General features: G+C 38.6%; 1 protein-coding gene across 1 annotated transcript in view; it reads right to left on the reverse strand.

Moving 5' to 3' along the window:
* Positions 1-21759, reverse strand: part of KPNA1 (karyopherin subunit alpha 1) — a 73372-nt gene extending 51613 nt beyond the window's left edge. The window contains exon 1 of the mRNA XM_045851049.1: positions 21586-21759. The gene's annotated coding sequence lies outside the window, so the exon portion shown is untranslated. The remainder of the gene's footprint in view (positions 1-21585) is intronic.
* Positions 21760-25883: the final 4124 nt, after the last annotated feature.

Here is a 25883-nt window from a genome sequence, read left to right on the forward strand (position 1 = left end):
ATTTTTGTATATTGACTTTGTATCCTGCAACATCGCTCAACTTGCTTATAAGCTCTAATACTATTCTGGTGGAATCCTTAGGATTCTCCACATATAAACTCATGTCACTTGCCAGAAATAGTTTTGTTTCTTTCTTTCCAATATTTATGCCTATGTCTTTTTCTTGCATAATTACCACGTTTAGAGTCACCAGTACAATGTCAAATAGAGGTGAAGACTTGACCTAATCCTATTATTAGAGGTGTTCAAGTCTTTTACCATCCAAAGTACCTTTGGATTTTTCATAGATGTCCTTCATTATGTTGAAAAGCTCCCTTCTGTTCCTAGTTTTATTTTTTTTCCTCAAGATTTTATTTATTTTTAGAGAGAGAGGAAGGGGATGAGAAAGAGAGGGAGAGAAACATCAATGTGTGGTTGCCTCACTTGTGCCCCACTGGGGACCTGGCCTGCAATCCAGATATGTGCTTTGACTGGGAATCAAACTGGCAACCCTTTGGTTCACCGGGCTGTGTTCAATCCACTGAGCTATGACCAACCAGGGCCTGCTCCTAGTTTCTTAAGTGATTTTTATCATTTCTGTATCTATTGCAATGACAATGTGACTGGGTTTTTTTTTTTTGTATTTTATTGATACAATACATTAAGTGGTTGGTGAACTTTACACCAACCTTGCACTTCTGGGATAAATAGCATCTGGTAATGGTGTTTTAATTTCTATATGCTGTTGAATTTAGTTTGTTACTATTTTGTCCAGGATTTTGTGTTCATATTCACAAGAAATATTGGTCTATAGTTTCCTGGGATGTCTTTGATTTTAGAGCAACACTGGCTTCATAAATTGGGAAGTGTTTCCCTTCTCAATTTTTGTGAAGAAATAGTATTAATTCTTTTTTTTTAAAGATTTTATTTATTTATTTTTAGAGAGGGAAGGAAGGCAGAGAGAGAGAGAGAGAGAGAGAGAGAGAGAGAGAGAGAAACATCAGTGTGCGGTTGCTGGGGGTCATGGCCTGCAACCCAGGCACGTGCCCTGGCTGGGAATCGAACCTGTGACACTTTGGTTCGCAGCCCGCGCTCAATCCACTGAGCTACGCCAGCCGGGGAATATTAATTCTTCTTTAAATGATTAATAGAATTCTGCAGTGAAATCATATGGGCCTGGACATCTCTTTGACGGCCATTCTGTGATTAATTTCTGTCAGTAACTGCCATGCCTGGTTTCAGAAACTGTAATCTGCCATGGCTAAAGGCAGAGTAAAGAACCTTGGGACCATAAGACACTTAGGAGACAAAGCTTATCTTCCTTGTAGGGGCACCACCTCTGCCCCCTTTCTCTTCACCCTGCTTGGCCCTGGGCAGATGACTGGCTAGCCAATGACAGGTAAGATTCCTCAAAAGAGGGACAACCTAAGACAGGCACAGCTGCGAAGGGGCCCCCAGGGAAGGATTTCGGGCGTTATAGAAAAAGGGGGTGGTGGACCCTCACCCCTCGGCTTTGACACATGCCGAGTCCTCATTTTGTCTGGAAGAAGTCTCCTAATCTCTTGGTTGCCTTACTTCCCCTACCTGACTTAAGCCTGAAACAATGCTGGAGGTGAGTGTGGCCCTGTGCTGGAAAGGGCAGGTTCACCTAGGGTGATCAGGCCTAAGAAAGAATGCATAAAATCCTGTGAAACCTACTTTGGTAATACCCTCGATTTAAATGATAAGGGTCCAAGCAGGAAGTGAGTTTGTTCCCCAAAGTTTTATGGCCTTTTAACTATCTGACCCTGATTCAGAATAAGCCCTCAGAGTTCTTTGAATGTTATCTATTGTTTAATCATTTCTGCCTAATAATGACTGATGAGCTTTACATATACACTCTGTATTCCTGTGCAAAATTGAACCCAAAATCCTGTCAAGGCAAGGATTGAGGCGCTCTCCTTTTGAGATAGTGGCCGAGGTGCTCTGAGGCTTTTCTCCCCTTGAGAGAGAAGCCACGCCATCCCCTTTCCTCCACAGGCCTCAGTAGTCCTTATGAATTTGTCTTGTCTCATCCATAATGCCACGGACCCCAGGAGCCAGAATCCGAGATAAATTTCTTCACCTATCTGTTCTGGTCTAATCAGATTATCTATTTCTTAAGCCAGTTCCAGTAGTTTTTATGTTTCTAAAAAAACTGTCCATTTTATCTAAGCTAAGGTATACAGTTGTTCAAAGTATTCCCTTATTTATAATCATTTTAACTTTTGTAAGGTCAGTAGTAATGTCTACCCACTTCTGATTCTAGTAATGTGTATTCTTTTTTTCTATGTCAATCTATCTAAAGTTTTACCAGTTTTGTTGACCTTTTCAAAGTACAGTGGTTCCTCTGTACTCATTAATTCGTTCTGGAACTCAAGACCAGCACCAAAACTGAGGAATACCAAACGATGGCGCATTTTCTCTTGCAGGGCAGTGTCATGACAACAAGTTCTAGGAAGTGTGATGAGTCCTGAGCAAGTGCCAAGTGCTGAAATATTTTTTTCTCCTCAAACTGTGACGAATGCAGGTTTTGATGAGTTCTGAAGCCGACAAGTACCAAGGTATGATTGTACTGGTTTTTGGTTTTCTGAATCTTCTCTATGGCTTTTCAATTCTCTAGTTCACTAATTTCTATGGTAATCTTTATTGTATCCTTCTTTCTGCTTGCTTTAAATTTACTTTGCTCTTCTTTTTCTAGTGACTTAAAGTAGAAGGTTAGGTTACTGGTTCAAGATCTAATGGTTTTTAAATTGATTCTAGAGAGAAACAGAAAGGGAGAAAGAGAGAGGGAGTGAGGGAGGGAGAGAAAGAGATTAATGTGTTGTTCCATCTATTTATGCATTCACTGGTTGCTTCTTGTCTGTGCACTGATCAGAGATCACACTCAAAACCCTGGTGTATTGGGACAACACTCCAATTAACTGAGCAACCCAGGCAGGGCCCTTCTCTCTTAATACAGGAATTTATTGATGCAAGTTTCCCTCTAAGTACTGCTTTCACTGTATCCCATAAGTTTTTTCAGGTGGTAGCTTTATTTTCATTTATCTCAAAGTATTTTCTGATTTTCCTTTCAATTTCTTCTCCAACCCACTAGTTATTCAGAAATACATACTTTAATTTTCACATATTTGTGATTTGCCCAAATTTTCTGTTGATTTCTAATTTCTTTACATTTTGGTCAGAGAGCATCCTTTGTTATTATTTTTATCCTTTTAAATGTATTTGGGTTTGATTTGTGGCCTAGCACATGGTCTATCCTGGAAAATGTCCCATTTGCACTTCATGATATATGGGGTGGGCAAACAATGGTTAACAGATGTCAGCATGTGAAAGAGTTCATTCTTATATTACTTATTAATTATTGATTTATCTGCACTACAACTGTAAACCTACTTTTGCCCACCCCTGTATATCCTCCTGTTGCTGCTGGTGTGGTCTAAAAATGCCAGCTGGGTGTATTTGGTTTACACTGCTGTTTCCATGTGACTATTTGTTTTGTCCATTTTTTGAAACTAGAATATTGACATTTCCTAACCATTACTGTTGAATTGTCTATTCCTTCATTTGTCAGTTTTTGCTTCATGTATTTTGGTGCTATTATTCAGTACATACATATAACTTGTCTATCTTTCTAGTAAGTGACCCCTTCATCATTATAAAATGTCCCTCTTTATCTCTAGTAATATTTTTGTTTTAATCTATTTTCTCTGACATTAGTGTAGCCACTCCAGCTTTCCTGTGTTTATTTGCATATTTAGTTTTCAATTCTTATCTTTAAACGTAAAAGTGTTTCTTGTACAGAGCATATAGCTGGGCCCAATCTAACAATCTCTGCTTTTACTTTTTTTTAAAGATTTTATTTATTTTAGACAGAGGGAAAGGGAGGGAGAGAAACATCAATGTGTGGTTTCCTCTCATGCACGCCCTACTGGGGACCTGGCCTGCAACCCAGGCATGTGCTCCTACTAGAAATTGAACCAGTGACCCCTTGGTTCACAGACTGGCGCTCAATACACAGAGCCACATCAGCCAGGGCTCTGCTTTTTAAAATTAGATTGTTTAATCAACTCATATTTAGTGTTATTATTGATACAGCTGGATTTGACAGCTTTTTCATCTTTTGTTTTCATGTGCCTCATCTTTTTTTTTCCTTTAGTACTCACTCACTACTTTCTTTCACATTTAATATTTTCAAATGAAGCACTTTAATTTCCCTAGTGACTTTTTCAGTATATATTTTGTTTTGGTCACTACTGGGAACTCTAGGGCAGCAACTTTCAACCAGTAATGCCACAGCCCACCGGTGGGCTGCAAGAATTTTTTTAACACATGCAATATGTGACTATTTAGTCAGGGATGCTGAACTTTTCCCGCCTTAGATTGTCCAATTAAAAAATGACAAGGGCTAAGCCCTGGCTGGTGTAGCTCAGTGGATTGAGCGCGGGCTGTGAACCAAAGTGTCGCAGGCCATGACCCCCAGCAACCACACACCGATGTTTCTCTCTCTCTCTCTCCCTCCCTTCCCTCTCTAAAAATAAATAAATAAAATCTTAAAAAAAAAAAAATGACAAGGGCCAACACAACAATAACTACCCAGTGTGTGTGAGTAAAAATTATACCTATTTTTGTCAGATCGGCAAAAATAGCATGTTTTGATGTGATGAAGAATTTCAGTAATAACTTTAGGTATGCCATGAGATGAAAAAGGTTGAAAATCACTGCTTTAGGGTGTACCCCATACATTTTATCAGAATCAGCTTCAGACTTATACTACCTTAATGCTGGTGAGCTATAGAAATATTAAGCCATGTAATTCTATTCCCTTTTATGGTATTGATGTTATATATATTAAGCTTATTACAAACCCAAATACACAATTATAATTATTTATCATCTATAGTCATTTCCTTAGCATACTATAGCTGTTTTCACCTCTTCTGTGCTGTTACTGACAGATATATTACTAATACATTACATTTTCATATATTATAGACCCAAAAAACATTATATACTACTTTATACAATTTCTCTTTAAATGTTAATCTTTCTAAGAATATTTTATTGATTATGCCATTAAATTTGTCCCAATTTTTTTCTACCCTTTATGCCCCTCCGCTCAGTACCCCCATTCCCTCCAGTATTCCCCATCTGTAGTTCATGTCCATGGGTCGTACATGTAAGTTCCTTGGTTTCTCCATTTCCTATACTAAACCTCCCCATGTCTATTTTGTACCTACCAATTATGCTTCTGATCCCCTGTCCCTTTCCCTCCATTCTCCCTTCTTCCCCTACCCACTGATAACCTTCAATGTGGTGATCTCCTTTTCTGATTCTGTCCCTGTTCCAGTTGTTGGCTTAGTTTTTATGTTTTTTAGGTTCAGATGTTGATAGTTGTCAGTTTACTGTCATTTTACTGGTCACAGTTATGATCTTCCTTTTTTTAGGTAAGTCCCGTTAACATTTCATATAATAAGGGCTTGGTGATGATGAATTCCTTTAACTTGGCCTTATCTGGGAAGCACTTTATTTGCCCTTCCACTCTAAATCACAGCTTTGCTGGATAGACCAATCTTGGATGTAGGTCCTTGCTTTTCATGATTTTGAATACTTCTTTCCAGCCCCTTCTTGCCTGCAAGGTTTCTTTTGAGAAATCAGCTGATAGACTTCATGGGAATTCCTTTGTAGGTAAATAACTGTCTCCTTTCCTCTTACTGCTTTTAAAATTCTCTCATCTTTAATCTTGGGCAATGTAATTATGACGTGTCTTGGTGTAGTGTTCCTCTTTGGATCCAAGTTGTTTGGCATTCTCAGAGCTTCCTGGACTTGTATGTCTATTTCCTTCACCAGATTGGGGAAGTTTTCTGTCATTATTTTTTCAAATAAGTTTTCAATTTCTTGTTCTTCCTTTTATCCTTCTGACATCCCTATGATTCAGATGTTGTAACATTTAAAGTTGTCCCAGAGGTTTCTAGGTCTCTCATTTTGTTGAATTGTTTCTTCATTCTGTTCTCTTCCAATGCTTATTTCTTCCTTTTGTTCCAAATAGTTGATTTGAGTCCTGCTTTCCTTCCCTTCATTATTTTTCCCTCTATATTTTCCCTTATTTCACTTTGTATAGCATTCACTTCTACTTTTATTTTGCAGCATACTTAATCATTTTCGTGAGCATCCTGATTACCAGTGTTTTGAACTCTGCATCTGACAGGTTGGTACCTCCTTATTGGTTGTTATTTTCCTGGAGTTTTGATCTGTTCTTTCATTTGGGCCATATTTTTTTGTCTGGGTGCATCTGTTACATTGTAAGCAGTGGAGCCTTAAGTATTTGCCAGGGCAGTGCAATCCAATTCATTGCATTGTGGTGCTGTATGTAGGGGAGTGGTCAGAGAGGGAACATTTAACTTTCTCAGCTCTCACCCCACTTTGCCACTTTCCCATTTCCTACAAGTGACTTATGCCCTTCCAGTTGCTGCCCTGGTGCTGATTCCCCAAGTGGGTGGGCTTTTGTATGTTCTAGGACCCCATGGGCCCCTCCAACAGACTCTCCTGAGAGACAGGCAGTTTCTTTTCACTGGCGCAACTGCCAGAGGTTCTGAGGCTTTATTTTCCTGGTGCAGGAACCCTGGGTTGCGCAATCTGTCTTGCTCCCCAGTTGTTCCAGTTTATCCACACGTGGATGTGGGGCCATACAGTCCACCAGCTGCTGCCTTGCTGCATGTTCTCTCTTCCCTGGTTGCCCGTCTCCACCCTTCCTACCAGTTTGGATGAGTGTTTCTTCTTTAACTCCGTGCTGTCAGACTTCTATATATTTTGATTTTCTGGCAGGTCTGGTTGTTTTTGTTTTTAAATTGGTTGTTATCCTTCTTTTGGTTGTGTGAGGAGGCAAAGCATATCTACTCATGCCTCCACCTTCGCTGGAAGCCCACGATAATAAAATGTTTTGTTTTGTTTTTTAAAAGAAAGAAAATATGTGGTTATTCTTTCTTTTAAAAGTACAAACAGCAGGCCCTGGCCAAGTAGTACAGTTGGTTGGAGCATCATCCTTATATACTAAAATGTGGGTTAAATCCCTAGTCGGGGCACATACAAGAATCAACAATGAATGATACAAAAATAAGTGGAACAATAAAATGTGTTGTTTGTTTCTCTCTCTCTCCTTTCCTCTAAAATCAATAATCCAAATAAAATTATATACAGTAATTACCTTTACTCCTGTTCTTTGTTCATGTGAGTTCGAATCACCATCTAGGGTCATTTGTTTTCAGCCTAAGAACTTCCTTTAGTATTCTTGTAAGGTTGGTCTGGTAGTAACGTTTTTTTTAAATCTTGGAATGTCTTTACCTCCACTTCACTTTTAAAAGACAGCTTTGAGCCCTGGCTGGTGTAGCTCAGTGGATTGAGCGTGGGCTGAGAACCAAGGCATCGCAGGTTCGATTCCCAGTCAGGGTACATGCCTGGGTTGCAGGCCACGGCCCCCAGCAACCACACAGTGATGTTTCTCTCTCTCTCTCCCTTTCCTCTCTAAAAAAAAATAAATAAATAAATCTTTTTTAAAAAGATATTTAAGACTAAATATATTTTAGCCCTGGCTGGTGTAGCTCAGTGGATTGAGCACGGGCTGCGAACCAAAGTGTCGCAGGTTCGATTCCCAGTCAGGGCACATGCCTGGGTTGCAGGCCACAGCCCCCAGCAACCGCACATTGATGTTTCTCTCTCTCTATCTCCCTCCCTTCCCTCTCTAAAAATAAATAAATAAAAAATCTTTAAAAAAAAAGACAGCTTTGATAATATAGAAAATTTTTGGTTGACAGTATTTGTTTTTGAGTACTTCAAAAACTAACATCACACAGTGAAACTCTGGTCAGCAAAACACTATGTACATAACAGTTGTCCCATAAAAATTATAGTGGTGCTAAAAAATTCCTATCACCTAAAAACATCACAGCTAATGTGACATAGAGCAACACATTACTCATGTATTTGTGGTGATGCTGGTGTAAATAAACCTACTGGTCTGCCAGTTATATAAAAGCATATATAATTATGTACAATATGAGGGGGGAACCCACCACAAAAATGGAATTATCTTCTGGAGGGCAGGCCCCTTCTAGTACAGGCTTCCCCCAATCGGTGAGTTTTCTAAGAATCCATCTGTATCAGTGTACCAGCTGGCATTGTGAGAGGCTGCATTCAGCTTCAGTAAATTCTTTTGAAGACTTTTTTCAATGCATTTGCCCACTTTCTATTTATGAGTGGATCTGCCCACACCACACTGTGTGTTCAGCAGTTTTAGACCATAAAGGCCATGACCTCCATGTCCTCCCATTCACCCAATCTCACCCCAAGCAACTTTTTTTTGGTTTCCCTGGATGAAAAAAGTCCTCAAAGGGAAATATTTTGCTGATGTGGAACAGGTGAAGTAAAAACCAGCAGAAACACTAAAAGGCATCAAAATCAAAGAGGTCAAAAACTGTTTTCAGCAGTAGAGAAAAACATCTCAATAGGTGTATTGCATCAAATGAACAGTACTCTGAAGTTGACTGAAGTTTAAACACGTAAGAATACATAATTTTTTAATAAGCTTTTTGATCCCCTCCTTCTACATAATCTTTGACAATAATAGTAAATGACTATTACTGATTCATGCATCTGCAATACTGTACTTTCTATCATCATTTGATATCTTTTTTAGAGAGAGAGGGGAAGGGAGGGAAACAGCAATGTGTGAGAGAAACATCAATGAGGGAGAGAAACATCACATCGATTAGTTGCCTCTCAAACACCCCCAACCAGGGATCTGGTCCACAACTTAGGCATGTGCCCTGATTGAAAAGCAAACTGGCTACCTTTCAGTTTGCAGGATGATGCCCAATGCACTGAACCACATCAGTCAGTGTTTTTTATCATTATTTTACAGTGTACTCCTATTTACAAAAAAAAGTGCTGTAAAACAGTATCCATGTTAACACTGGAACAGCTTCATATATCTCATGCTTACATCTTCTGACTGCATAATTTTCTCTGGTGGTCTAATTTTGTGTTGTTTGTACAATAATAAGCTATGCTAGCTTGTAGCCTAGGAACAACAGGCTATACACCACATAGCCTAGAGTGTGTAGTAGGCTATCCCATCTACATTTGTGCAAGTATACTCTATAATGTTCACAAAACAATCACCTAATGCTGCACTTCTCAGAACTTATCTGTCATTTAGTGGCACATGACTGTGTATTATTCCACTGCCTTCTCTGGCTTCTGCTGAGAAATCAACTGTTATTCTTATCAGGGTTCCCTTGTAAGTAACTAACTAGTCATTTTTATCTTGCTACTGTTAAGATCTCCTCCTTGTCTTTAATTTTCAAGATTTTTATATTAATGTGTCCACTTGTGGACTTTCTTGCATTAATCCTACTTAAAGTTCATTGGACTCTCTGGCTGTACAGGTTTTTCAATAAATTTGAGAAGTGTTCAGCCACTATGTAATCAAATACTTTCTCTGCTCCTTTTTCTCTTCCCTCTTCCTCTGGCACTCCAATTATGTGTACTGTGGTGCACTTAATAATGACACTCATTTCTCTGAGGCTATTTTAAAGTTTCTTGTGTTTTTTTCTCTCTCCTTTCCATAAATCTCAATCAATCTTTTGGCAAGTTCACTAATTCTTTCTTCTACCAGTTCAAACCTACTATTCAGCCCCTCTAATTTTTCATCAGTTATGTTACTTTTCAGCTTCACAATTTCCATTGGATTTTTCTTTGGAATTTGTCTTTACTGATAATCTGTATTCGATGTGAGCTGTCATCATACCTTCATTTACTTTTTTTTAAAAGATTTTTATTTATTTATTTTTAGAGAGGGGAAGGGAGGAAGAAAGAAAGAGAAACATCAATGTGCGGTTGCCTCTCACATGGCTCCCATTGGGGACCTGGCCTGCAACCCAAGCATGTGCCCTGACTGGGAATCGAACCTGCGACCCTTTGGTTCACAGCCCAAGCTCAATCCACTGAGCTATGCCAGCCAGGGCTTTCATTTACTTCTTTAATCAAGGTTTCCTTGGATCCTTTGGACATATTCACAATGGCTACTTCAAAAGTCTGTTTCTATTAAATCCAGTATGTGGTCACTCTCACAAGCAGTTTTCTGCTGCCTGTTTCCCCAAGTTTTTTGGTCTGTTGGTTTTGTATATCTCATAACTTTTTATTGGAAACTCAGTATTTTATATAATGCTTTGTGGCAACTCTGGTTACAGTTTTTTGTTTTTATTTATTTGTTTAGTAATTTTCTGTATTTTAAAAAAGTCTATTTTCTCACCCCCATAACCCTCCTCTGTAGTGTTATTTTGATCCTCAGGAAGCACAGCCTGAATATACCCATAGTCACCCCGCACGACAGTAGCCGGGCAGGGCTCTGTCTCCTTCCCTGACAACTCCCAGCTGTTAACTTCCACTAATCACTGTCAGCTGACTGCTCTATTGTTTTCAACAATAGTCTCAAGTGTAAATTGCTCTATAGAGAAATCCAATCAAAGTCATGCTCCTGTGAAGGAGTAGTTCCAGGGGTCAGTTTTTGACATTTACTTTGACCTCAGGATGGATCCCTCCAGCTACCTCTCACCCCAGTTCTGTCCAGCAAACTAGCTAGCTTGCAGTTTTGCCTATATTTTCTTGAATCTACAAATCTCATCCTAACTGTCTTTTAACACAACCCCCACTTTTTTTTTTAGAGTACTCTTAGGTTTGAACTTCTCCAGCTCTATTGCATATGGAGTCAGTTCCTTGAGGAAATGATGAGAACTCTCTTTTTTTATGACCTGCTTCTTCCCCTCCCGGTACCCCTAAACAAAATCTCTGAATCAGGGCTCTTAAGCTGGGGGTATGGACACCAGTAGACTTCTGTGATTGATACCCTCTTAGGAGCTACGTATTTAGTGGGGGAGAGGCATTAGCCTGAAGTTTTTCTCAGCCTGTCTCTTCTAACATGGAACCACCACCCTTTAAGACAGAAAAAAAATAATCTGTTCTCTTGTACTCTCAATGTCTCTGCGCCCAGGGTAAAGCCTCTGTTCCACAAATGGGATCTGGACAGAAGGTAGTCCCCTAGCCACTGTACTGACCCAGAACTTAGTGTCATCAGCAGTAAGCTGGGGCAGGATGAGAAATCCTGATGTCCTTCTCCTCCCAGGAGGAAAACCTTCCCTCCAACTGAAAGCTCTTCATTTACTCTTTGTCCTAGCATCATTTCCAGATGCTTTAAATAGTCATTTTTTAGTTTTACTAGAAACTAGCTTTACTAGAAAGCTGGTCTGCAGAGCTCCTTATGCTGTCAAGCTGGAAGTCACAGGAAGAGTAATAACTAAGATCATTTTCATGCAAGTTTAGGTTGGGAATAGCTGAATTACAATGTGCTATGTCATATCATCTAATATACGTGAATCTTTTAATAAACCCATAGGGCAAGAATTACTATTCTCATTCTTTACAGATAAGGTTTCAGGAGGTTCAGAGTTTGTGACTTGCCCAGGGTTACACACCTAATGCAAGATAAAGCAAGGGTATGATTTTAGGTCTCTGATTATAAATCTGGTACTCTACTGTAACAAATGTCATTGTGTCCTCCCCCCTCCAATTCATATATTGAAGCCCTAACTCCTAATGTGACTAAATTTGGATACAGGGCCTTTAAAATTAAATGAGGTCATGAGAGCCCTAATCTAATAAGACTGGTGTCCTTCTAAGCAGAGGAAGAGACAAAGGATTACCTCTCCTCTCTTAGCATGTACACAGAGGATAGACCACGTGAAGGCACAGGGAGAAGGTTGTTGCCTGCAAGTCAGGAAAAGAGGCCTAAACAGAAACCAACCCTGTTAGCACCTAGATTTTGGACTTCTACCCTCCAGAACTGTGGAAAAAATGATTTTTTGTTGTTTAAGTCACCCAGTTTGTCACATTGTACTTTTTTAGACTAAAAGGTGGATGCAATGCAAATGAGAATTAGCAAATAATTCTGAACTGATCATATTTAACAGTGCTGAGAAATGATACAGGGAGCTGGGTCCCTGAAGCAGGCAGCATTTGGGCTCTAAAATATCACGAAAGAGCGTAACAGCAGCAGTGTTGCAATAATAACTTCATAATAGTAAGAATCAAATTTTAGGTCAAAGAAAGGAGAAAGCCTACAGTAACAGTGCAAGACAAAAGGCCAATTAGATTTAAGTAATTAGAAGCCTGTATTCAACATGGAGCTGGAGGTACAATTAAGAAAAGGTAATGTTGCCCTGGTCAGTGTGGCTCAGTTGGTTGGAGCATCATCCCATAACCAAAAGGTTATGGGTTCGATTCCCAGTCAGGGCACATACCTAGGTTGCTGGTTCAATACCCAGCCTGGATGCAGACTATCCCAGGCATGGGTGTGTATGTCTGGGCACATGCATCCAGGTGTGCACAGGAGGCAGCCAACCCAAGTTTCTCTCTCTCTTGCCCTTCTTCTCTCGCTAAAAGCAACTGTGGGGGCAGGGGTGGGGCAATTCCTTGGTGAGGGGAAAAAATAAAAAAAAAAAAACAAGAAAAGGCAATGTTGGGAACATAGTGCATGTATACAGAGAGAATAAATGATAAAGCAAATGGAATAAGGTAAAATGAGTAACTGGGGAATGAAGGATTAAATAGGTCGTCTTTGTAAATTTCTTAAAACCTCTGTAAGCTTGAAATTATTTAAAAAATACACACAATCTAAGAGGAAAGAAATGTTCACACAAAAATTATTCACTTGCACCCTGGCTGGTGTGGCTCAGTGGATTGAGCACTGGTCTGTGAACCAAAAGAGTGCTGGTTGGATTCCCAGTCAGGGTACATGCCTGGGTTGCAGGCCAGGTCCCTAGTGGTGGTGTGAGAGGCAACCACACATTGATGTCTCTCTTCCTCTCTCCCTCATCCTCTAAAAAGAAACAAAATCTTTAAAAATTATTCACTTGCTGCTTTTTATTAAAGTGACATAAGAACGAGTCCAGAGAAGTTGTCTGTCCTTGAAGCCCCCTTTTCAATTTTATTTCTTAGCACAATGATGTAGGGGAAATACTCAACTTCTTAAACTCTGGTTTCCTTATTTTCATGGTGGAGATAATACCTTACGAAGGGAAGAGAAGTAACATATGACAGCATACTTCCACTATATGGCCCATTTATAGCTCACACCTCATATTCATAATGAAGAAATAGTTATGAATAGCTCTAAAGGTTAAAAAAAATCTCTTTACACTAAATTGATCAAGGATGGTTTCACAGAGAAGACAATATTCCACACAGGTTGTGAAGAACAGATAAAATTTCAGCTATGGGGGCTGAAAGAGAAAGACCCACAAAACAGAGAGAAGAATACAAACTAAAGATGCAGACATTAGAAAATACAACTGAAGAACAGCAGTAAATCTCATGAGTAGGGCAACTGTTCTTCAAAAGGAGTAGGTAAACATAAGAAATGCCAGGGCCTCTCAGTTCTTCTTTCTTACCTTTTTTGTTAAGTTGTGTTATCCAAGAACTCACAAATGACTCCAATAGTCTAAAAGTTTCTACCATCCATACACTGTACTTTTGTCTTTGAAATACTCCTTCCTTTGAAATTATAAAAAGGCTCTCAGTTTTTTAAAAAATCCAAATATAAAGGGAATAAGAGGAAAAATGAAAGTGTATTTCCCCTGGTTCCTAAAGGAAGCCCCCATCAAGTTCTCTGTATATCGTTTTAAAAATTGTTTACACAAGTATACACATATTCTTTTGGTTTTTCTTGTACACTGAAGGGATAATTATATAAACAGTTCTGCACTTTTCTTCAACTTTGGACAAACTTTTTCACATCAATGTCTATAGAACTAAATCACTTTTAAACTAATATAGTAATCAATTTTTATACAAATACCCAGACACTAGACATCAAACAATTAAGCCTGTTCCCAATTTTCTATCACAAATATTCTTTCATGTATTTGCACACATTCTGCAATTATGTCCAATTATATCTAAACAACGGAACATCAAAGTCAGAAGTATTTGCATTTAAAATTTTGATATTGTCAAAGTACCCTCTAAAATATTGAAAATACTTACTAGTGAATATGAGTGTACCGCTCAGTTCCCCATGCCCACCCACCACAGCTACAGCTAACCCAGGAATGATTCAAACTTTTCCATGTTTGACAATATATGTGAAAAAATGCATCTCATGACACCTATCTTTGTAACACTAAAATATTACATGCTTTTTTCACTTTCACTCCTAAGTTGTTCAGAGAATTCATATGTGATGGCTTCGTCATTCTTATGCCTTATGGAATGTCTGCTGTGTATTCTTATGTTTTATAATTTTGTTTTAACTTCTAATACAGTAAATCCTAACACACAAAACTCTAACATAAAAGTTCTTTGGGGTTTTAAATAAATTAAGAGTGTAAAAAAGTTTTGAGACCAAAAAATTTGAGAACCCTCAGTACAGATCATTTCTTAAAACAATCTTTTCTGTCTTAAGAAAAAAGAGTCCTTTAATATTCAGATAGCATTAAAAGGAAACTCAACATGTTTACAATATTTAATTCAAGAATTAAGTATTTCCATTTACTTTTTTGGTTACAATAATAAATGTGAAGTTTCCTTCAAGTATATTCTACTTGACCACTGTATGTATAAGGGAAAATTACTCATTACTATACATTAATTTTTTAAGCCAGCCACTGAGTTTATAAATCTTCAGCTGATACTTTAATATTTAATATCTCTAAAAACTTATATATTGTGCCTTCTCCATTTTAATGTTTATATCCCACTTCATGTCCCTTCTTAAAATATTAACTAGTACTTCAGGAACAATGTTAAGCAACAAAGGTTACAGTTGGCATTTTAATCTCAATTCCTAATTTTGATCTATGTCTAGTGTTTTGCCACTAAACATGATACTGGGTTTTTTTAAAGGTCAGGTTTATTGAGGTATAATTCATATACAGTAAAATTAGTCATTTAAGTGAGCATCACCATGATTAAGATAAATGACACTTTCTGCACTATAAAAGGTTCTCTCAGGTCCCTTTCTAGTAAATCTACTCCTCCCAACCCCAGGCAATCACTATTTATTCCCTGTCCCTACATTTTTGTATTTTCCAGAATGTCAAATAAATGGGAGTATACAATATGTAGCTTGTTGAGTGTGGCTTCCTCATTCAGTATTAACTAATTTAAGATTCATCCATGTTGTTGCATCTATCAGTAATTCATTCATTTTATTGCCAAACTATATTCCATTGTTTCCCACAATTTGTTTATTCACCACTTGCTAGATATTTAAATTGTTTGCAGGTTTTGGTGATTATGAATGAGGCACTATGAACACTTGCATGTTTTTTGCGTGAACAAACATTTCCATTTTTCTGGGTAAAGGCCTAGGAGTGAGACTGCTAAATCATGAAGTATGTGTTTAACTTTGTAAGAAATTGTCAAACTGTTTTCCAAAGTGGCTGCTGTATCATCACATGTTCCTACCAGAAATGTATGAGATCTCCAGTTATGTCACAGTATTGTTTTGAGATACTCTTAAAAAAACCTCGTATGTAAGTACCACCTATCCATACCTTCTTTACTAAAAATTTTAAAACCTGAAACGTGTGCCAAATTATTATCAAATGCCTTTTTGGCACTTATTTAAGTGATCATTGTTTATCTCCTTTGACCTATTAAATATGGTGAGCTATTAATAGATTTCTTGTTAATGTTTTCTTTAAAATTTCTACACCAGTATCCACAAATGAGATTGATTATTTATATAATACCCTTCACTCCCCACCTCTTTGAGAGAGACAGTATTTTATTTGTCACATTGACAGCTTTCTGAAAAAACACATGGGTATGATTCCAATTATATGACACTCTGGAAAAGGCAAAATTTTGGAGACAGTTAAAAGATCAGGTCTTTGCCAGAGGTTTGATGGGTGGAAGGGATAAATACCAGAGCACAGAAGAGTTTTATGGCAGTGATACTACTCTGTAAAACATTATAATGACTAAGTCACTATACATTTGTCAAAACTCATAGAATATACAACATCAGGAATAAACCCTACTGTAGGCTTGGCTGGTGTGGCTCAGTGGACTGAGCACTAGGCTGTGAGCCAGGTCCAGTCCCCGGTGGGGGGTGGGGGGGACGGGACATGGGAGGCGGCCACACATTGGTGTTTCTCCCTCTTTTCTCTCTCCCTTCCCCTCTGTCTAAAATGAGTGAATAAATTTCTCTCTCCCTTCCTATCTAAAATGGGTGAATAAAATCTTTAAAAAGAAACAAAAACAAAAAAGTTGAGAAACAGGAGAATGTCCGTAACAATACAATTGACCTTTGAACAACACGTTTGAAATGCATAGGTCCACTTATACTTTTTTTTTTTTTCAGTAAATACTGGTATTGTTTCAACCTGTGGTTGGAGTCTGTGGATGCAGAGGACCAACTGTATGCACTGACCTACGCCACTTTACGTAGGGGACTTGAGCTTCTGTGGATTTTGGCATTCATTGGGAAGGGGGAAGGCCCTAGAACCAATCACCCAAGGATACCAAGAGACAACTACATTTTGGGGGAATCAAGTTATACTTCTATTTTGTACTGCATGGTGGTTGGTGCTCCAACTCGAGGTGCTCGAGAGTCAGCTGTACAGTCATGTGCAACCTAACTATGGGGATACTGTCAGAGAAATGTGATGTTAAATGATTCATCTTGTGCAAACATCATGGAGGACACTTAAACCTACACGGTACAACCTAGAACTGTAATTGCATATGCTATACTTTCTTGTGCAAACATCATGGAGGACACTTAAACCTACACGGTACAACCTAGAACTGTAATTGCATATGCTATACTTTTATATGACTGACAGTACAATAGGTCTGTTCATATCATCATCACCACAGACACATGGGCTCAGATGTCATGATGTCACTATTCGACAGGAATTTTTCAGCTCCATTATCTCATGGGACCACTGTAGTATACGCAGTCTGTTGTTGACTAAAATGTCATTAAGTGGCATGACAATGACTGTACATAAACTAAACACATACACTTAACCCTCTACACATTTTACAATGACTCATATATAATCCAGAGGCATATCAACCACAATGAAGTAGGTGCTCGCTGGAAAGGGCAATGGAAGTAGCCCTCAGAAATGAAAGAGAAAAATTTAAAGGGTGTGTATGGTCTGTTCACAGGTGTCAAGAACTGAGAAGCATAATTACTTCAAAACCTTGTTACCAAAAAGTAATAAAATAGTAATAATAAAAGGAATTTCCCAGAAATAACAGACATGAATTTCCAGCTTATGTGTCCATGGAGTGCCTTTACATGAAAAAAGACACACATCTAGGCACATCAATATGGAATTCAGGGGTTAAAAATAATATCCTAAAAGCTTCTAGACACTGAAGGAATGACAGGGAAGATCATAAAAAAAAAAAAAAAAGAGAAGAATCAGAATGGCTTTGAATTTCAATGGCAATACTAGAATACAGAAAATAGAGCTATGACTTCCAACATTTTTAACCCTAGAATTTAATACCCAGCAAAATTACTGAATAAAATGTTAGGGTAGAATAAGGATTTTTTTTTCCAATCATGCAAGCTCTCATGAAGTTTTTACTTTACTTTCCAGGTATTCTTTCTCAGGAAGCTAAGAAAATGTGGGAAATAAAAGACCCACTATAGGATTGACAAAGAGAGAAATTCCAGGATAACAATTATGAAGGAGGCCTAGAAAGTAACTAGTCCAGAAAGTATTAAAAGGCTTGAGGGTTGCAGGACAACTGTCTTAGGAAATGAAAGGTGATGGGTAGGGGCGGGTAATAACTCCTAGAAAAACTGAATTGTTTAAGTGAATAAGTAACATAATACTCTACATGATTCAGCTGTTAATAGTTAAAGCTTAAATACTGCAAAAACACTGAATATTAACTTCATAAACACCTGTGATAATTATATGGGGAGGATGGGAGAGGCAGTGTGGAGATATAGAGAAAAGCCAGTCAAATGACAATGTCCAAAAACTGCTATATCAAGAAAGAGCAACAGAACCAAGTTATTTATAAATATGAAAGAGGAAACAGCTAAAAGAAAGAAAACAGTAGCCTCAAATGTGTACAGGCTGGGACAGGGAACAGTTGCTTTGAGTTATTATTCTAACTCTAAAATTGTATTTTTTTAACAGCAACAAGTAAGGAACAGCCTTTCAGCTCTTAGTTAATTAAATCTTCTCAATATCATTTCATGATGCTAAACAAAATACATATAGCTTGTTCTGCTGGAGACACTGAACTGCAAACCAAAACAAAATCAAGTTCTAATGACTGATGTGAATAGTCCAAATACCCCTGTGTTTGAATTAAAGCTCCACTACTTACTGTGTGAAGTAGGGCAAGTTAGCTAACCGCCCTGTACACATAACCACCTCCTCAGTGGTTTTAAAAGGATTAATTTAGTGAAAGCACCTGATACAGTGCTGGACCCATCAATAGAGGTTACAACTTTCTGCTTGTCTCTCAGGTTCCCTAGCTACAAACCCACATTCTGACCTCAAGCTGCTTTGTTGTGCAGAGACCCATGGACAATGCCACACATTTCTCTCCTCACACTGGAAAATCAATGATGGTGAGTAAGCAGACTTATCTCTGTATATGAAGGGCAGCATTATTCTTGTTATGTGTAGGAGATTATTCCCATTATCTACATTCTGGATTATTGCCTGCTTTCAAGAACTATCCCAATTAGTCTACTACACTAGGCAGAACCCTTTTATCACTTAGGTCTGTTTCGTAGAGTTGGAACATCTTTGAAACAAAACAAAAACAGACCAAAAACAACAACAACAACAACAACTGTACAGTTCCATCAGTCTTTATTCCTACTCTTTCACTGCAGGGCCTCGAAATGTCCTAATGAGGGCCCTGTCTGGCCCCTCTTTGGCCTGGGACCACCTCCAGCTTACTGTAGCAAAAACAGAATGAAATCAGACCCAATCAGCTAATTAAATTGTTGATCATTTCCAATGTTTTCTTCCATTATGGCTGAATTCATAATACCCTGCAAAGTACCAAGATCTTAATACAACGAGAGTAGTAAGGAATTATCTTTATCACTAGGATCAGTCATCTTTACTTGCATGGCCACAAGTCTTAATTGATTTTCTCCAAAGTATCCATACATATTTCTAAAAACAATCTGACAGATGTAAAAACACAAACATCAGACATCATCAAGACTTTATCATCAATTCAATAAACACTATTGTTTATTTTACACTTGTAAATTAAAATAAGAAGATATAATCCCTACTTTCAAAGGAAAGAGGGAAAAAATCAGGAGCAAGGGGGAACAAAGAAAATAGTAAAGGAATCAATTAAGAACAATTCCAGACTATCTGGTATAATTTATAACATATTTGAGACGACGGAAAATTACAAAAAACTGGCCTGAGTTCTGAGTCTCCTGAAGCCGAAGTATAAAGAGAAACAAGACACAAAACACAAATTATCTAAAAGAAGCAGTTATTTGTTGTTTTTTTTTTTTAAAAAAAGCCTATCGGGGTTTGGGGGGTGGGAGGGGGAACCTGTCTCTAAGGGTCTCTGCTTTATAAAAATTGATAAATTAGAAATAGTGTCTTGGATAGCAATGAAGTTTTTTTTTTCCCCATGTTGCTTTTTCTTGCGTACCAATCCTAGATAAAAGTCTAGGTGCATAATGTTGAATCACAGTTCTGTGAAGAAACGTCTATGAGGACCTCAAGTAACAATGCAATTATATTGACTTCAGGCAAGGCATTTATTTCTGCCATTTAATTTATTGTAGGTATTAATAAAATGTTTTGTTTCCCTACTAGACTGTAAACTAAAGGATTATGTTGTTTGATTCTATTTGAACTTCCTTTGCTATTCAGTAGAGTACTTTACAGTTTCTGCTTAATTATGACAAACTAAATGTCACATAGTATTTATAATACATTCAATATTTGTTAGTCTTCCCCTATACTATAAATTCCATGAGGGCAGAAACAGTATCATGATCATGTCTATATCCCCAGTCTGAGGCACATGATCATTCTGTAAGTATTCACTGAATGAATGAATTAAAGAAAGAAAACAACTAAGAAGTATGAAAGAAGAGGGCGAGTAATTCTTACAATGGCAGTAACTTTAGGTTCTAAAGCTGGTTCCAACAGGAGCTGGATGACCTTACCTAAGTTACTTAACTTCTATGACCTTCAAAGTTTTCATCTGTAGAACAAGAAAAATTGATACCTACTTCAGAGCTACTGTAAGCATTAAATGTTTTAATATAAAAAATATTTAGCACAATACCTGGAAGGGACCTCAATAAATGTTAATTCCTTTACTTTCGTTCATGTCCTCAATCTTAAAATCAGGTATTATACCTAGAACAGTCCCTTCCAAGAACAAATTATTACAGTAAAAATACAGGAGTTCACTCTCACTTTCCTTTGAGAAGATTTCATCCCTCCAATTTTTAAAACAGGGAATACTTATTACTTTCAAAATATTACAAATCCAAGAACAAGTTTGAAAAAACAATGTCAAGAATGAGACTTGAAGCAACAAGAGGAAGGAAAAAATCACTCGTCTACGACTAAGAAACAGATTTTGAAAGAACTGTTCATTAAAAGAAAAAAGGATTGGAAAAATTAGTAGTTATTTAACACTATGTTTTAGAAGATACTTCGAAATTGTCTATTCTAAACTTAAACCTTAAAATTCAGTTATTGTGAAATCTTACACTTGTAAATGGAAGATTAAATACCTCCATTCAAACCAAAAATGTTCCTTCCAGACGACTTCCCTGACTGCAGTCATCCTCCAGTTTACTCCTCCTCTTTTGAGCTTAATCTGATACTTCGCCGTTTCCCTCGAATCACCACTCACACATACTGTGTACAAACGAAGTTCTGCCATTCCTATAATTACCACACCCCTGTCAGCCGCTTCAGGCCCATGTTGTTATGACATTGGTAAACTGCAGTCGTTCTCCTCCACCGCACCTCCCTCCAAACCACCGGCTCCTGCTCGGGCTGCAACTTGTGAATTCCCGAGACGGTCCCTTCCCGCCTAGGTTAGGATCTTTACCGTAACCCCCATCCCGCCCCCTCTTTCCCGCTTCAGTCTCAGCACTCGGAGGTACCCACCCCCGCCCCCCGCCCCCTAGGGCAGGGCCGCGGCGCAGGCTCCGCGGCTGCCTCCTCTCCACCCCGCAGCCTCCGCAGCCCGCAGTCCCCGGCGCCGCTCCCAGCCCCACCGCCTCGCCCCGCCTCAACCGGCGTTCCCTACAGCTACCGCACTAGCGCTCCCCACCCCCACCCTACCCTCCTCCGGTCGCGCGGCCGTTAGGCCAGCCGGGCCTATGACGCACAGACGCGCCGCGCCACGGGCGCCTGGGCCCAACAACCCCAGCTAGAGCTCGGCCGGCGCCCGCCCTGGCCGCGGGACCTCGGGTCCCGCCGAACTGCCGGATCCGCCGGGGAGGGGGAGGGGCCGAGACTGCGAGAGCCCCGCACTCACCAGGCTAACGGCAACCGATCCCGGTGCCACTTGGGGTGAACCGTTGGCTCGCTCGCCGGCCTGCCGAAACTATCGCGTACTCAACCCCGAAGAATCGGCTCGCACCTAGGCGGTGCTCACCAGGCCTCGCTCTTCACCACCGCGCACCCAGCAGCGAGATCTAGCTCAGCCGGCGTTCGCAGCGCGTCTGCGCGCGGGGGGCCGGCCCACGTGCCTGCGCACGCCCCTCCGCGGCCCTGCTGCAGAGACTACTGGGAGATGTAGTGTTTCAACGGCTTTTCACTGGAAGTCCTCGCGGTTAACCCCGAACCAGTAGAAAAGTCGGAGGCGAGGTAGAAAGTGTCAGGTTCGCGGTCAGTGGCAAAGGTTGTAGAGTCGTGGTAGAGTGACAATGAAACTGTACTTCTTAGGCTGAATTGCAAAGTTAAGTCTACAAAGCTGTCTTCGAAGCTCTTCGAGTCCTATCGATCCTCACTCATCTCTATCCGTATTTAGCCTCTAACACCATGGAATCAAATAAATGTTTATTGAGTGGAGAATGGGATGAATGAAGGCTGAGGCAGTTTAACTTTTGAGGAAGCTTCTGATTATTCCTTTTTTTTTTTCGTTCTCTCTCATACCCTTTGCCTAATAATTTATAAGTATCAAAAATCATTGAGACATAGGTAAAACACAAGTACTTGCTTTACTCTCAGTGCCTCAAACGAAAATTTGGGGCAAATAATTGTAACTGTTAAATTTGATGGAATTTTTTTTTCTTTTTAGCGAATTCTTTTTGAGCAGTGGCTTCAAAAGAAGAAAGACTGAAGCCAGACAAGCAGAGGTCAAGGAATAGAAAGTTACATATAACATGATTTATTATATAGATTAAAAACACCTGCGAAGAAGCAAGCTGAACGAGATGGGGTCGCTTAATACATGTATAAGTGTGGGGGAGAAGATCACACTACATGAATCCTAGGCTATACAATGTTCATTTCTCCTAGCTCTCACTCCACAGCATAAGTATTTCCCATCAGAGTTGAGTTTGAGCAAAGGTGCTAAGGGAAAGAGAAGGTATTCTGAGAGACTTAGGGGAAACTATGCCTGACCACAGTAAAGCTGAGGACAGATCACTTTGACCCAATTAGGGACTAAGATTCAGAGCTGGACTTTAGTCTTAGTGAATACTAGTTTATTTCAGTTCACCCTTACTCCTAGCTAGGGTATCCCTTGAGGATTTCAACTGTAAAAAAAAAATAATAATAATATAAACAGAATCACTTTAAAATGGAGCTGGAACTGTCATCTAACAGGAACTGCCTTGCAGATCTTATGCCTCAAACCTATGGAATGTTAAAACGGGGCAAAACAACCTTTGGACTGGACTTAAAGCAACATTGTGTCCCAAAGTACTGTTTGCAAAGATAACAAGAAAGTAGATATTATTTCTACTAGACCGATGACCACCAGACTGAAAATTTTAAAAACTGTTTGAAATCAGCATCATGTTATGTTACTGCACCAATAGAAATTATTTTCTTCTATTGATGTAGTCGTTCTCCTTACATTCTCATAAATATCTGTTGTGTATGTCTCTAATTGGAACACTATTTGAGTTTCTGTCTGAATCAGTGATTCCTAAATAGCTATCCTTTGATCTCAAGTAAATGCTTGTTGCCTCTCGCTTTGAAAGGTCTTTCATTTTTAAGTTAACACAACCAAAAGTCTGGCGCATTTACTAGTGCCAGGTCTCTTAAGCCCAATGGAACAGCCAAAAGCTTTACTTAGCCCCTGCTTTCATAGTTAGCAATAGCTTCAGGTAGAAAAGTGATGGCAAATGTCTGGCTCATCTCTTACAGCTACCCTGTCTTCCAGTTCTTGGACCCACAAATTCTCACTGCCATGGTAGCAGTTCATTGCCTTAATGTTTTTTATATTTTGTCCTGTTCTCAATGGTGGGAGGATTTGTTCAAAACAGTGGTAGGCCATCACTGAAACATAATTCCCATATATATGTTGCCTTAATAAAAATGTTATAACATACATGGTGTTTTATTAGCTAATGTCTCTCTGACTATATATATTTGTATTTTGAGAAATTTAAAAACTATAAAACAATAGTTTTGCTATTACAAACAATGCTGATATGAACATTCTTGTACACATCTTCATGTATACAGGGAAACTGCTAGATCCTAGGACATCGCATCTTTAACTTTACTTGACATGGTAGGCAGAATTCTAAAATGGACCCATGACCTTGGCCTCCCAGTGTTGCTGTGGGTAGGACCTGTGACTTTGCCAACAGAATGTGACAACAGTTCTATTGATGTGATGTCACTCCCATGATCACATTTCATATGTAAGTATCTTAGGAACCTGGAGATAGATATTCTCCTGCTGGCCTTGAAGAAGTGAGCTGTCATGTTGTGAACTGCACACAGAGAAGGTTTGTGACATGTGCCACAAAGCTGTGGGTGGCTACACAGACCTGAGTACAGCCTCCAGGTGATAGCCTCTAAGAAGCTAGCTCCCTCAGTCCTACAACCACAAGGAAATGAATTCTACCCACAACCTGAGAAAGCTTGGAAAAAGGCTCTTCCCCATTCAAGCCTCCTGATGAAAACATGACTTGACTTATACCTTGATTGAAGCCTTGTGACACCCCGAACAGGGGAACCAGCTAGGTTGTCCTTGGACTTCGGGCCTGAAGAAAGTGTGGGATGATAAAGTGTTTTAGGATACTAGGTTTCTAGTAATTTGTTACACAGCAATTGAAAACTAATATACTAAATATACTAGATATTGCTGGATTATTTCACAAAGTGGTTATACCAGTTTATACTCCATAAGCAGTAAATGAGATTCTTTTTCTAAACATCCTTGCTAACATTTGGAAATGTCCTACTGTTTTTATTTTCGCCAATCTGATGTATATGAAAATAAATAATAATAATATATAACTACACATATATTATTACTTTAATTTAAAAACTAAAATTTTGTACTTACTTGAAATTATGTATTCTGTTATATTTCTTTTGTTTCATAAATGCTATTACTTAAAAAAATAACAATAGGACTAGTTAAAAATGGCAACTAGTAATAGGACTAATTAAGCAAATAATATGGGTGAGAAAAATACAATGATATCTTTATGTTTCTGTACTAATTTTAAAGGAGAATGTAAATACAATAGAACTAATTAAACATATTACCTATATTAAATTTAAAAATTCTGTCTCATGATACAGTGGGATATTTTTATTCTTTCTGCTTCCTTTTCCATTAATACATCCCTGAACCTTTAGGATATCTTTCTTTTCTTCTATGTGTAAAACTAAATACAGTCAACTATAAAATTAATTTCAACTGCAGTTCTGTTCTTCTGCCTACATTGCCCTGATTCCTATTGTTGGAACAAACAACGCCAAGCTACATATTCTCTCAACAAAAGTGTTTGAGCATAGCATACTTAGGATTTTATTTACTGGCATGGCAAAGTTTTAAACTTGTTGGAATTCATTTCCAGCTCTCCCAAATGTCCACCCATGTTGTATCTATTGACCTGTTTGGTAAACCAACTGTTTGTCAGTTGTGTTCTTTGCATCTATAAATTAACCATGAAGGATCTCCCTATTTAAAATGCCCATCGTTTTTAAAACACTCTAAAGCACATTGTACATCATATTAAGTTAAACCTCTCTTCCCAGGGAAAATGTTTTTAAAGAATAGAGGTATTTGGACTTGTGAAACTGAAGTTAGACTCCAACTAAGTTCACAGTTTTAGTAAAAAAAAAAAGAAAGTTTCTTAAATTGAATTTATTGGGGTAACATTGGTTACTAAAATTATGTAGGTTTCAGATGTACAATTCTATAACACATCATTTGCATGTTGTATTATGTATTCACCACCCCAAGTCAAGTCTCCTCCCAGCACCATTTATCCCCCTTTTACCCGCTCCTCAGAAAGTTCTGTTTAACTTGGTTGTCTTTTTCTAGGGACTTTTTTTTTTAAGCTCTAAAAATGTCTTATTCCCCGCCTCCCAAAGTCTTTCTTTTTCTTCCTTTGAAATTTTTTGTCACAATCTACATACAATATTGAATGACTCAAATGCACTTGGTTGTTCATTTTCTAGATTCCTTACGGCCCCTTCAAAGGTTATTACATAGTTTTGGAGGATCAACAAGTTCATTTCTTTTCCACTATAATCTTTCTCTTCATTCTCATCTTCAACATGTTTCCCAATGGGAGCAAGACCTTCTTGTTCCATACTTTGTTTTGTTTTTATTTTGTTTTCCTTTTTTTTGCATTT

Source organism: Phyllostomus hastatus, unplaced genomic scaffold (assembly GCF_019186645.2).
Source record: "Phyllostomus hastatus isolate PE091 unplaced genomic scaffold, TTU_PhHast_1.1 phas_contig_86, whole genome shotgun sequence".
Classification (NCBI taxonomy): domain Eukaryota; kingdom Metazoa; phylum Chordata; class Mammalia; order Chiroptera; family Phyllostomidae; genus Phyllostomus; species Phyllostomus hastatus.